The sequence below is a fragment of the Convolutriloba macropyga genome, chromosome 15 (genome assembly GCF_964194025.1).
Source record: "Convolutriloba macropyga chromosome 15, txConMacr16.3, whole genome shotgun sequence".
In the NCBI taxonomy this organism is placed as follows: Eukaryota; Metazoa; Xenacoelomorpha; order Acoela; family Convolutidae; genus Convolutriloba; species Convolutriloba macropyga.
Window position 1 is genome coordinate 7,927,439 of NC_134482.1, and position 12,040 is coordinate 7,939,478.

Genomic DNA, 12,040 nt, shown 5'->3' on the forward strand with positions numbered 1-12,040 from the left:
CTAGGGCAATTCCATTGTAAGTCTTGATCCAATTTATTTTAATTTGCTTATTCGACACAAGTTTTCGTCAGTAATATCTCACATTGACGATTGTGCAAAATGTTGGTCCTATATTTGAAGCGTCGTCCTGTCCCTTCAAATCACATATCTTCTGTTTATAAAAGTGTCAATGTAAAAATCTATTCTCTAAATCGTTCAACTTTTTATCAACTCTTGTCAATAAATGCCGTAAAATCTAGATTGAATTTGAATACCTTTCATATTTTTCCGATTTTTCCTCTACCCGCGCGTTACATTTGATACGTTTGATTGAATAAGTTGGTTTTTCATAATTGTAAGATATTGAAAGACTTGCGAGCATGAGACTGCGATTGGATATTATTTGGCGAACCTGAAAAAAACTTTATTTGCTAAATTGGTCACAACTAACATTCTGAATGAATACCGAGAAGACCGAGAAGATCGAGAAGACCGCTGATCGTGTAACAACAGCATCCTCGCCTTGTGATAAAAAGTCCTTGGAGATTCCTACATATATTATAGACACATCTCAGCCGGGAATGTTTATCCATCAACCAGGGCAATCATGACTTCAAAAAGTAAGAGAGGATCAAGCCCGCTGCTAAGTCATCGCAGAGGACTCCCGCTCTAATGAAAATTTTCGGATTATTAATTCAATAGAAAAAACATTAAACAAGTAATCTAGATAGCAAACTCAAAGAGAAAATAGATGTCAAGTCAAGTAGATAGCGAAACCAATACACAGTAAACTCAATCGGGACAACGTACCATAAAATTGAGAAATGAGCATTAACCGTGAAACAATAAAAAATACTGACAAAGTTTCGGACCCCAAATATCCACCATATCATATGTCGGAAACCAGAACTACATAGTTGACTGTACCGTTGACATTTAGGGTTCAGAGCCAAAATTATAAAAGGGATGTAAAGTTGTTTAAAAATCAGACTGCACAATTATAGCTCATCTCAATCAATGATTTATTCAAAGAGACTAACCAAGACCGCGAGGTCTTGATCTTATGACCATCAATCTTAGCCAATACTTAGAAGATTTACAACTGAAGTACCAAAAGAACTACCTATTTCAATACGAAAAAAAAACATTAAGAAACTAATCTAGATGGCAATTAAATTAGCAACCTCAAACGGGCAACATACCATAAAATTCATATATCCGCGTCAACCGTAAAACAAAATAAAATACTGCCAGATATTCGGACCTCATATATCAACCATTTCATACAATCAGGTAAGAAATAAACACCGATTAAACAAATATAGTAGGTTTGTTCCATAATTTATTCGAAAGAAAAACCCAGGATAGCGATTTCTTGATGATCCAATAATACTTTTTAGACAAAACATGGAAGATTTTCTAGTTAGGTATAAAAACTTCAAAAAAAATATAAAACACCAATAGAGATAGCAAAGTGTTGAACTAAAAGGTATAAAAGTAGGTAAAGAGAACAAAAAACAGTACCCTCAATTGGGAAAACAAACGTAAAACTTAAAAAAAAACTGTCAATAAGTAAGACCTCAACTATCCCCAAGTCAGTCTCCCCAATTGAGGCTAATATGTGTTTGTTCTTTTTATCTACTTAAAATAACCAATAGAGATAGCAAACTTTTAAACTAAAATATATAAAAGCAGATAACGAGAACAAACACATATCCTCGTCACCATATAAATCTTCTAATGGCTACCGCAAATTAACCTCGGTTCGTTGTTTCAAATACTGCCTAGGTCACATAATGATCGAGTCCTGCTACAAGTGTGCATGGACAAACTCTGTTCCTCGGTGTCTGCGGTCGTTTTGAGCTTGTTCATATTATAATTTAAATATCTGGTTCCTACTGATAACAAAATCAGGATCTTTCTGGTTGTATCATTTTTAACGTGCTTCATCTACTTTCATCATAAAGTTTTCTCTAATTCGTACTACAATTTCATGTCCCGTAAAGGGGAGATAATTGTAAAAGTTTGTCATTTTTGTCTGAATTTGTTCGCTGTTGAAGCTGCCTGATACTCTGAGGGAAAAAACGTGTAGCGACTGTCTCAAAGATATCGTCGTGTATCCATTCAGTTGCTGACTGTTTCAGGATGATATTGACTGCTTTCGAGCCCAATTCTGTTTGTTGCCTAAATTTTTTATGCTAGAAAAACTTTGTTGTCAATTACGGTATTCGATAATTCTGTTAGGAAACTTTTGTTTCTGTTAGTTTCTGCTATTTCTGAAAACCAGGTATTGAGCTTTTCTGGAGAACTTTTGCCGCTGATATCTATTTTCCCTCCAACGCTTTTATAAGTAGTCCTCTTGTTCCATGATCTGTCTTTTTCAATTTACCTGATACCAAATTCGAATCTTATGACTGAATGTTTTTCAGATTTTTTGCAGCTCTAGGGACTAAAAAATTTTTTTGGTGCTTTAACCCAACCACAAGTGGTCACACTGTCGGCAAGAGCGGATGTTTGAAAAAACTTCATTGAACTTTGCTTCGAACAAAAGAGTCAAAATCTGTCCCCAAAACTGCAGCTTCTGGCTCTAACTTCTCGATTGTTGTTTTTTAAGGGTGGTAACTCTTCCTTTGATGAGCTCGTATCGTGTTGTTCCCTTGCCTTGAGTTGATTCGTCTAATGTAAATTATGGCTGCTATTGCAGTGCCTGACGAGTCGCATAAAAAGAGCAGTTCATTTCTGGCTTAAGGAAGAGGACTTAGGCATCTGCTGAAAAAGATATGTCCGGCGTCCGTTCATATTCGTTATTCGTGAACTCCCTGATTTATGTCGTGGGCAATTTCTCTGGGTGTATGGTGGTTCCAATTTTGATTTTGTTTGGAAATCGATTGGAGATAACGTTGTATTAAAAATTAGAACTGAGTAGAGATTACAAGGGTATCAAAAAATGATGCGGCGAATGACAGAACTTGGCGTTCTGGCATATTCCTGACGTCTAGTTTTAAATCTGGATTTCTGAGGATGAAAGTATCTTCCCTTGCATTCCAAGTTTGTCCTAAAAGTTGGTGCTATGACAAAAATTCTGTGATTTTTCCAGCTAAAATCAGAACAGTGTTTGATTTCTTGTGAACATTTTGCTAAATCTGAAATCACCTTTTGTCCTTTTTTAACGTGTTTTTAACCGTTTTTGAGGTCATTGCTACGGTTTTGATTGCTACTCAGCAATAGAATGGCTGAATATGTTTTCGAATTACTGCTTTTGTTACCTTCTGCATATCTATGGTGTATTTACATTGCACTCGACAATAAAAATGGCGCATAAAAATTACTGTCTGGCGCTTTAAAAAGTTTTCTCTGTCTTGTTTCTTATAAACTTGGTTGTGTCTTGATTTGCTCCTCGGTCTACCTTTACAAAGACTGCTTCAAAATCATCGTTTACTGCAATTCTGTACAGTCAAAATCTCGAAAGAATTCCAATAACGCTGCAAGGTAGAACAGTTCCAGTCAAGGGAGCTTCTTTAGTAAATGTTCTTAATAAACTGAAGCTGCTTTTTTGACTCGTACAATGTTTTTCTTAATATTTTGTTCAACTGGGTAGAGTGGGAAATGCAAGAATTGTGATTTTTAAAAAGTGGATTATTGTTCAGTCTCTCGAACTAATTTTCTTCCGTTGTCCGCTCTCATTGCTTGTTGGTAAAAAAACACATCTGGCTAATGCTGAAGCCAATTCATAAGTAACTGCAATTCTGCTCCTACAAGAAAGTAGATGTTAGAGTTAGGTGTCATCTTTCAAAGCGAATCCGATCTCATAGCGAAATCCCTTGTTGCGTGTTTTGTTCTCCAGTGTTTCAAAATTTTTCCTATCATCTACGTACAAGATGTTTTTCTTCTTCACTAAATTGTTTCCCTTCATTGTCTAAAACAAAAAAAGGAGTTAGGTGTCAATTTCCTGATTTCCTGCTTTTTCATCCTGTTTTAGCTGTTTACTGTTTTAAATGATTTCTATTTTGTAAGTGGTTGCTTAGTATTTCTGAGGTATTGATCATCTAACGCTCCATTCAGTTCTGACAGGATTCCGCATTGCGTTTCGCTTGGCCTTGTTGTGGATTTGAGTGGTACATTTCCCGTTACAACATCAGTTTTGACAAAAATCCCATTCTGTTATCTGGTAATTGGGGCAAAACTGATTTTGTTAGGATTATGTCAGTGGGCTCAGATGGAGAAAACTGGTTACTTCAAGGTTTTCTTTAGATGAAATGGAATGCTTTCCGTAAAGTGACATACACTAGTATTGCACCATGATCTGTTTTTTCGAGTATTTTGCTATTGTCTTTTATTTGTGTCTTGTTGCTCCCGCTCTCCAAAGGGGCAAACATTTCAATTGAAACCACTTCTGTGTAGATCATCAGTAAAATAGCTTAAAATTGAAATCGAGATTGTAATCACAAGCTGATTTAATTCTTACTGCAAGTGTTCAATTCGTCTCTGGTTGCTTTTGTCATTGTTGCCAAAGTTTAATTGTCTGAGGTTTGAACGCTGATTTTTTAAGTCGGACTTAAATTCTCTAAAAATCAAGATTGAGGGCGGAAATTTGATGACGTGTATCCCGTGTTGGACTCGTCATTCAGTTGTAATTGTCTGATACCGGTTTATGTGAATCAGGATATTGACTTGCATATTCTTTAATCTTAGTTTTATTCAAATTTTTTAGGTTAAATTTAACTTATGAGTATTTTATATAATTTTCAACACATTCTTTGTAGCCAACATTCCTTTCTTCACTTTACCATATGATTCAATGAATTATTTTCCTTCTTGCTTGTTCACCTTGTTGATTTAATGGTTTTAACTCTAGATTTTGCTGATCCCGTATTCTCTTGTTTTCTCTTGCTTTGAGCTGATTCGTCTAGTTTAAATTATGGCTGCTGATGCAGTTCCCGTAAATTATGAGCCGCTCATTACTGGCATAACGAATACGATTTAGGCAACTCCAGAAACAGATGTCCGGAGTCCGTTCAAATTCCTGAACCCGCTGTCTCACGTATGGGGAAGTTCTCTGGAAGTATAAAGATTCCAGCTTTTACCTTGTTTGTTAGTCTACTAAAGAAAACCTCAGAGTCGAAATTAGAACAAAATTAATGAAGGCAATGGGATCAAACAAGGGTGCTACGAGTGACAGAATTTGACGTTCTGGCATATTCTTGATATCTAGTTCTAAAGTTGGTTCTCTAATGATAAAAATATTTTCCCTTTCGTTCCATGTTTGTCCTAATTTTTGGTGCTCTGACACAAGCTCGGTGATTACTTTCGCTAATTTCAGAACAATATTTGAAATTTTATTTATCATTTTGAGGTGCTTGAAATCATCGTTTTTAATTCTGCGACGTGTATTTAGCCGCTTTTGCGGTGATAATTGCGTTTTCGATTGATACTCGACAAAAAATTTCTATGGTTTAGTAAGCGTTAGAACTACTGAAGTTGTTATCTTTTGCAAACCTATTGTGTTTGCATATTGAACTCGACAATGAACATACCGCAAAAAATTACTGTCATGCACATGAAAATGTTTTCTATATAATTGTACCAATAAAATTACTTGAGTGCGTCTGGATCGATTGCTTGCATGTTTACCTATATAGGCACTGCTTGAATAATAATGTTTAATGCAATTCTGTACAGTCAAAATCTTAATTGAAGTCCCAAATGCTGCAAAGTAGATCCGGTCCGATCAAGTGAGTGTTTTCAATGATTTTTCTTTATATACTGAAGCTGCTTTTGTGGCTTGCATTATGTTTTTTCGAAATTTTGTGTTCAACTGAGCGGAGTAGGAAACGCCAGATTTGTGAATTTTCGATCGCCAATTTTTGTCGTGTCTCTTGACCAAATTTTCCTCCGATTTCCGGTCCAATTGTTTGTTGGTAACGAAAACATAGATCTGGATACCGCTGAAGGCGAATCATTTATGACTGCAACTCTGCTTCTGCTAGAAATTAGTTGTAAGGGAGTTAGGTGTCATCTTTTGAGTAAAATCCGATCTCATAGCAAAATCCATTGTAGCGTGTCTTCTTCTTCAGTGTTTCGACATTATTCTTATTGTCTGCGTACAAGTTGTCTTCGTATACAATATAAATTTCCCTTTATTGTTCAAAACAAAAAAGGATGTTTAAATCTTTTTCGTGATTTCCTGATTTTTGATTCTGTTAAAAAAGCGCACAATTTTCAACTATTTTTTTCTGTTAGTGGTTGATTTGCTTTTCTTGGTATTGGTCCTCCAATTCTGACCGGATTCCGCATTGCGTTTCAAGTGGCCTTGTTGAGTGCTACAGTTCACGTTACTACATCAGTTTTGACTCATATCCCATTCTCTTATCTGGTAATTGGGGGAAATGAATGTTGTTAAAATTATCGCAGTTGGCTCAGAAGCAGCTGAACTTTTTAAATGTTACGACAGGCATTCAATAGTTGGCGCAGTTTTGGCAGACACATGAAGAGAGGTCAAGCGCTGTTGAGAAAACTGTTTACTTCAAGGCTTTCTTTAGATGAATTTAAATGTTTTCCGTAAAGTGACATAGACCAGCATTGCATCATGATCCGTATTTTTAGCGTATTTTGCCATTGTCTTTTAATTTTTTCTTGTTGCTCCCGCTCACCAGAAGAGCAAACACCTCAATTGAAACCTCTTCTTTGTAGGTCATCCCTAAAATTAAACTCAAAATTGTAATCACAAGCTGATTTGATTGTTGCTGCAAGTGTTCATTTTGTCCTTGGTTGATGTTGTTATTGTTGCCAAAGTTTTGTTGTCTGAGGTTTGAGTGTTGATTTTGTAAGTCGGACTCAACTTCTCTAATAAATCAAGATTAGATTGTGGGCGGAAATTTAATGATATGTATCCTGTGTTGGAATTATCATTCAGTTGTAATTGTCTGTCACCGGTTTATATGAAGCTTGATTTTGACTTGCTTATTCTCTAATCATAGTTGCATTCAAAATTTTTAGATTCAATTTAACTTATGAGTATTTCATATAAATTTCAACAAATAATTTGTAGCCAACATTCCTTTCTTCACTTTACTATATGATTAAATGTATGATTTTCCTTCTTGCTCGTTCACCTTGTTGATTTGAAGGTTGCCACTCTATCTTTTGCTGATCCCATATTCTGTTGTTTTCTCTTGCTTTGAGCTGATTCGTCTAGATTAAATTATGGCTGCTGATGCAGTTCCCGATGGGTCGTAGAAAATGTGCAGCACATTCTTGGCATAAGGAAGAGGATTTAGGCATCTCCAGAAACAGATGCTCGGCGTCTGTTCGAATTCCTGAATCCGCTGTCTCATGTATAGGGAAATTCTCTGTAATTATAAATATCCCAGCTTCTACCTTGTTTGTTAATCTACTATAGAAAACCTCGTAGTCGAAATTAGAACGAAGTAATGATTACAATGGGATCAAACAAGGGTGATGCGAATATCAGAATTTGACGTTCTGGCATATTCTTGATTTCTAGCTCTAAATCTGGTTCTGTAATGATGAAAACATTTTCCCTTCCTTTCCACGTTTGTCCTAATTTTTGGTGCTCTGATACAAGCTCGGTGAATTCTGTTGCTAAATTCAGAACAATATTTGAATTTTTTAACATTTTGTGGTGCTTGAAACCACCATTTGTCTTTTTGTGACGTGTTTTTGACCGTTTTTGCCGTGACTATTGCGTTTTCGATTGATACTCGACAAAAAAATTCTATGGTTGAGTAAGTGTAAGGACTACTAATTTGTTATTTTTTGCAACCCTATTGCCTATGTAAAAAGAACTCGACAGTGAACATAGCGCATAAAATTACTGTCTGGCACATGAAATTGTTTTCTCTACCTTTGTTATAAACAACAGTTGAGTGCATCTTGATCTATTGCTCGTGTGGCTACCTGTATATACACTGCTTCGAACTCATTGTTTACCGCAAATCTGTACAGCCATTATTTCAAAAGAAGTCCAAGAAGGCTGCAAAGTGGATCCGGTCCGATCAAGTGAGCTTTTTCAGTGATTGTTCTTTAAATACTGCAGCTGCTTTTGTGGCTCTTATTATTCTTTTGAGAATTTTGTGTTTGTGTTCAACCAAGTGTAATAGGAAACACCAAACTTAAGAATTTTCGAACGCCGTTTATCGTTGTATCTCTTGAACAAATTCTCCTCCGATTTCCGGTCCAATTTTTTGTTGGTAACGAAAACACAGATCTAGATACTGCTGAAGGCGTTTCAAAAGTGACTGCAATTCTGCTCCTGCTAGATTGTACTTGTAAGGGAGTTAAATTTTATCTTTTGAAAGAAATCCAATCATATCAAAATCCATTGTAGCGTGCCTTCTTCTTCAATGTTTTTTTTCTTCTACAAGATGTTTTTGTATTCAGTATATTTTTGCCTTCATTGTCCAAAACGAAAAAGCATGCGGAAACATGTTTCCTGATTTCCCAATTTTTGGTTTTGTTAAAAAAATGAACAATTTTCATTTAATTTTTTTTCTGTTAGTAATTGCTTTGCTTTTCTGTGGTATTGATCTTGTAGCGGTCCGTGCAACACCTACAAGATTCCGCATGGCTTTTCGGCTGGTCTTGCTGTGAAAATGAGTGATACCGTTTTTATGACTACATCATCTCCAACAAAAAGCCCCATTCTGTTATCTTGTAATTTGGGGAAGTTGGTGTTGTTAAGATTATCGTAACCGGCATAGGTGGAGCTCAATTTTTTGAATGTTACGTCAGGCATTCAAAAATTGTCGCAGGTTTAACAGACCCATGAAGAGAGTTTAAACGCCGTTTAGAAAACCATTTACTTCAGAGCCTTCTTTTGTCGAAATGGTAATTTTTCCGTAAATCGATATAAACTAGTTTTGTTCTAGAATCTGTATCTTTTGCCTGTTATTGCCCTTTTGTTTGTCATTTGTGTCCAAAGGAGAATACGTTTCAAAAGAAACCTCTTCTGTGTAGATAATCACCAGAATTGCCTGAAGTTTACTTCGAGATTGTAATTGCGAGCTTATTTTATTGTTGCTGCAAGTGTGCTGTTTTTGTCTCGCGGTGCTGTTGTTATTGTTGCCAGAGTTTTGTTGTCTGGGGTTTTATTGTTGATTTTGTAACTCGGACTCAACTTCTCTAATAAATCAAGATTGTGGGCGGAAATTTGATGAAGTGCTTCCCGTGTTTGACTCAACATTTAGTTGTAATTGTCCGACACGGGAAGCTGGGCTTTGACTTGCTGCGTCTCCATTCTTGGTTGTATTCAAAGCATTTCAGATTAAATTCAACATATAAGTTTGTGATATAATATCACTCTTTTCTTTGTAGCTAACATTACTTTCCTCGGCTGACAGTTTGTGTGATCGGATGATTTTCGTTATTGCTTGTTCATTTTTCAGCGTCCTCATCTCATCTCTGTTGCAGACTCCTGCTTCTTCTCTGCTGCTCTGATTCAGAGATAGAACAGATGTTTTTTCTGCCGTGCTCTGTTTTTTGCTCTGCTTGATTTATTGCATATTTTTGCAAATTAAAAGAGGATCATAGGTCGTGGAGGCTTCATAGCTTTGATTGTAATTCGAAATGTTGCAGTCCGTTTGCAAAAAATTTGCGGCTCAGTCCTTCTCTGGCGCTCTGAGAATTTATCGTACCAACTCTGTTGTAACTGATTTTGAGTGGTCTTTTCTATTGTTTCCAGCGAAATCAAACTCAACTGTTAAATTTTCCTATTATGTTCTTTAATTGTGTAGCGGTGGATGAACACTATCTGCTCGGTAGCCAAAAAAAAAAATTACCCGCATCCTGGAAAAATAAAACTGCGTCAAAAAGAAAGTAGTCTCCTTTAGAAATATGGAGAGGTTCTTCGCATAAATAGAACCAGCTAATTTTTCGTTTCAGGAGTGGGAAATGACAAAATTTTGTTATATATAAGATACCAAGAATACCAAAATTACATTATGTACAGAATTATGATACTAGGTATGTTTTTTGTAGGTTTGAAAATTCTTAATTCGTACTTCGGATTACAACCCGTTGCATTTTTGTTCACTTAGTACGTTGGAATAGTTTCAAATTTAAATTGAAAGTAATTCGTTATTGTGACACACTCTTTTGCAGACTTTATTTCTTTCAATATTTTGTTCTTTTTTCGCATTTTACTGTTTTTTTATTATCCTTTCTTTCTTCCGTATATTTTAAATCTCAACCCTGCTTTTTCGTTATCGTCAATAGCTGTCGTTGTTTCTTAATGGTTCTTTTAAACAGCAAACAATTTGAGTTATAAGAAAAATAGGAAATGGTTATAGGAAGAGAAATTTGAAGTACTGTCATTGTTAGTTTATCGGTGCTTCAAACTCAGTAGTTTAGCTGCCTTCAATATGTTTTCCGTTAGAACACCACCAATGCTCAACATTACTCTCATGTCTTTTTCAGATTGCAATGCAATGCTACTTTGCGTAATTGAGTAAAAAGAAAACACAAAGTATATTTATCAACAATAATTCAAAAATGAATCAATGTTGATGATCAATATAGATGAATAAAAAAATATATGCCTTGCAAGAGATCTTCAGCAGTTTCTGCAGACGTCAAATTTACACTTATCTAACCAAAGCCCAGCGGATCTATTCTGTCCCCCCCCCCCCCCCCACCAGTGTTTTTTATGACCCCCAGTTACAAATTATAGGTTTGTTATTTAGCACGTTACTATGTAAGAAAATAGCACGTGCGCCTGGGGGTCATAAAAGATTTATGTTCACTAAGCTGGGAGGCCGAAACAGAATAGATCCAGCCCCGCAAATGACAAAAGGAGTTAAGAAAATTCAATATAAGTGTGAAAACATTTTACAAATAAATAAGAAGACAAAGTACCAATACAATCCAATTAAGGGGGACTATAATTTCATGGGGGGGGGCTATAATGGGAAAGACCCTTTTTTACAAGTAACGTGTTACATGTAATGTGCTATATAACAACATATAGTTTGCAACTGGGGGGGGGGCGTAAAAACACTGGGGGCGAAACAGAATGGATGAAAAATTGGGATGAAAGTTTTTTTTCAGATCAGTATGACGGTCATAACGGGAAACCTAAAGTTTCAATTCATTTTTTGGGGTCTTTTCCATTATATCCCCCAACTTAGTGGTCAGATAACCTATACCTCATCATGGTAAATATACCATAATGGGGGGTATATTTTCATGGAGGGGGGGCTATAATGCGAAAGACCCATTTTTTGTTTCCGTTGCAATTATTTTTGATCAACACAGTAGCCAAGAGCCTTATTATGTAAATTTCTGACTTTGTAAAGCAAATTGAAGACAACACGTGCATACTGCATAGCACTATTGACGTTATTAGCACCAGTATAAATTACAGAACCGATATCTGTCAGAAAAAATTTAATTTCTATGTAGCAATAGCCCACATTGTTGCGTTTAACCAGCTAACTCATAATGGAATAAACTTTTCCCTAATTCACTAATTTTTCAAGGATGGCGAAGGATAGAAACCTGTACAACCTGCAACTTCGAACGCTAATATGGAAAAACTTCCTGCTGAAAAGAAGAAATGTCTGTTTTTTGGTGACAGAGTTCTTGTGTCCTCTGTTAATATTCATCATTGTGGCCATAATCAGAGCAGACCAGCCGGCTGTCAAGAATGCACATTGTCACATGCTACAGAAAGGGAAGTTTTGGTTTTCCGTTTCGTTCTCCCCCTCTCGAACCCCCTCCCCCCAAAAAAAACATATTACCCCCCCCCCCCCAATATTTCTCTGTAATTGGGGTCGGGTTATAAATTGTAGCCTTAAGTAAAAAGGGATCTAATCTGTTTTTGACCACCCCCCCCCCCCGGCTTAGTAAGCATAATTTTTTTATAACCCCCAGGCGCACGTGCTATTTTCTTATAGTAGCGTGCTATATAACAACATATAATTTGTAAATGGGGTCATAAAAAGCACTGGGGGGGGGGGGGGGGGCGAAACAGAAGAGATCCGTAAAAAGACTCGCTATTAGCCAGAAAAAGGAGAAAGAGGAACAAAAAGTGGCAAGAACCATC

General features: G+C 36.2%; 1 protein-coding gene across 1 annotated transcript in view; it reads left to right on the forward strand.

Annotated features, from left to right (window-relative positions):
- LOC142354579 (phospholipid-transporting ATPase ABCA1-like) overlaps nt 1-12,040 on the forward strand; it is a 90,934-nt gene that overhangs the window by 7,456 nt on the left and 71,438 nt on the right. The gene's annotated exons all lie outside the window — the stretch shown is intronic.